Source organism: Dama dama, chromosome 29 (genome assembly GCF_033118175.1).
Source record: "Dama dama isolate Ldn47 chromosome 29, ASM3311817v1, whole genome shotgun sequence".
Lineage (NCBI taxonomy): Eukaryota > Metazoa > Chordata > Mammalia > Artiodactyla > Cervidae > Dama > Dama dama.
The window spans coordinates 56,939,615-56,942,584 of record NC_083709.1 but is presented as its reverse complement, the minus strand read 5'-3'; positions in this window follow the sequence as shown (position 1 = coordinate 56,942,584).

Below are 2,970 nucleotides of genomic sequence, written 5' to 3'. Positions count from 1 at the left end.
CTCAACATAATAAAAGCTATATATGACAAACCCACAGCAAGCATCACCCTCAATGGTGAAAAATTGAAAGCATTTCCCCTGAAATCAGGAACAAGACAAGGGTGCCCACTCTCACCACTACTACTCAACATAGTGTTGGAAGTTTTGGCCACAGCAATCAGAGCAGAAAAAGAAGTAAAAGGAATCCAGATAGGAAAAGAAGAAGTGAAACTCTCACTGTTTGCAGATGACATGATCCTCTACATAGAAAACCCTAAAGACTCTACCAGAAAATTACTAGAGCTAATCAATGAATATAGTAAAGTTGCAGGATATAAAATTAACACACAGAAATCCCTTGCATTCTTATATACCAACAATGAAAAAACAGAAAGAGAAATTAAGGAAACAATACCATTCACCATTGCAACAAAAAGAATAAAATACTTAGGAGTATATCTACCTAAAGAAACAAAAGACCTATACATAGAAAACTATAAAACACTGATGAAAGAAATCAAAGAGGACACAAACAGTTGGAGAAACATACCGTGTTCATGGATTGGAAGAATCAATATTGTCAAAATGGCTATTCTACCCAAAGCAATCTATAGATTCAATGCAATCCCTATCAAGCTACCAACGGTATTTTTCACAGAACTAGACCAAAGAATTTCACAATTTGTGTGGAAATACAAAAAACCTCAAATAGCCAAAGTAATCTTGAGAAAGAAGAATGGAACTGGAGGAATCAACCTGCCTGACTTCAGACTCTACTACAAAGCCAAAGTCATCAAGACAGTATGGTACTGGCACAAAGACAGAAATATAGATCAATGGAACAGAATAGAAAGCCCAGAGATAAATCCACGAACCTATGGACACCTTATCTTTAACAAAGGAGGCAAGGATATACAATGGAAAAAAGACAACCTCTTTAACAAGTGGTGCTGGGAAAGCTGGTCAACCACTTGTAAAAGAATGAAACTAGAACACTTTCTAACACCATACACAAAAATAAACTCAAAATGGATTAAAGATCTAAATGTAACACCAGAAACTATAAAACTCCTAGAAGAGAACATAGGCAAAACACTCTCCAACATAAACCACAGCAAGATCCTCTATGACCCACCTCCCAGAATATTGGAAATAAAAGCAAAACTAAAAAATGGGACCTAATGAAACTTAAAAGCTTTTGCACTACAAAGGAAACTATAAGTAAGGTGAAAAGACAGCCCTCAGATTGGGAGAAAATAATAGCAAATGAAGAAACAGACAAAGGATTAATCTCAAAAATATACAAGCAACTCCTGCAGCTCAATTCCAGAAAAATAAATGACCCAATCAAAAAATGGGCCAAAGAACTAAACAGACATTTCTCCAAAGAAGACATACAGATGGCTAACAAACACATGAAAAGATGCTCAACATCACTCATTATTAGAGAAATGCAAATCAAAACCACAATGAGGTACCATTACACGCCAGTCAGGATGGCTGCTATCTAAAAGTCTACAAGCAATAAATGCTGGAGAGGGTGTGGAGAAAAGGGAACCCTCTTACACTGTTGGTGGGAATGCAAACTAGTACAGCCACTATGGAAAACAGTGTGGAGATTTCTTAAAAAACTGGACATAGAACTGCCATATGACCCAGCAATCCCACTTCTGGGCATACACACTGAGGAAACCAGATCTGAAAGAGACACGTGCACCCCAATGTTCATCGCAGCACTGTTTATAATAGCCAGGACATGGAAGCAACCTAGATGCCCATCAGCAGATGAATGGATAAGGAAGCTGTGGTACATATATACCATAGAATATTACTCAGCCATTAAAAAGAATTCATTTGAACCAGTCCTAATGAGATGGATGAAACTGGAGCCCCTTATACAGAGTGAAGTAAGCCAGAAAGATAAAGAACATTACAGCATACTAACACATATATATGGAATTTAGAAAGATGGTAACGATAACACTATACGCAAAACAGAAAAAGAGACACAGAAATACAGAACAGACTTTTGAACTCTGTGGGAGAAGGTGAGGGTGGGATATTTCAAAAGAACAGCATGTATACTATCTATGGTGAAACAGATCACCAGCCCAGATGGGATGCATGAGACAAGTGCTCGGGCCTGGTGCACTGGGAAGACCCAGAGGAATCGGTTGGAGAGGGAGGTGGAGGGGGGATCGGGATGGGGAATACGTGTAAATCTATGGCTGATTCATATCAATGTATGAAAAAAAAAAAGAAATGGTGAGCTCTCTTTGTGACTTTTGATCTAGCCTTTTTCTTCTAGAGTGCTCTATTCCAAAACTAGGCAACTTCTGAATTGATTCCAGAACCATTTACTGGCTCATGCAACTTCACCTCCCCTGACTCCACTTCCCCAGAAATCAGCCAAATATTTTTGTTTTCTTTCTTTAAATAAATCCAAGTTCTTTGCAACTGAAAAAATAAAAAAAAATCCAACTCTTTAGGTGAGGCCAAGCCCTTTTTTGATACCAGTGCTGCTAATACTGGTTCTCAGGTCACATATTGAGTAGCAAGTGACTAAATGACTGTCTGAAATCTCTGAGGAAGGATACCCAATTCTACACTTACTCTAAGGAGAGAACACTTTCTAAATCATTGACACTTAAAACATATCTATTTTGTGTTCCATTTCTTGAGAATCTAACATAATGAAATACAGATATGAGTGATAATATTTTAAAGTGCCATCCTTAACAAATAACAAAGTTACATCCAAAGTACAACATTTCTACCAGAAAGAATACCTTTTCTTATAGAAGCCTTAGACACTGAGATAATTTTCAAATTAATCCAAAGACACTGCCACCAAAAACACAATCTGTCCTGTAGAATGTCCAAATAAATAAGCTCAATGAAGAAATGTAAATCCTTCATGAAATAACAATAGTAGCCTAGTTAGGGTTGTGCTTTTGGATGTGAGAAATGCAGAGAACTTTTAAGCCTAAA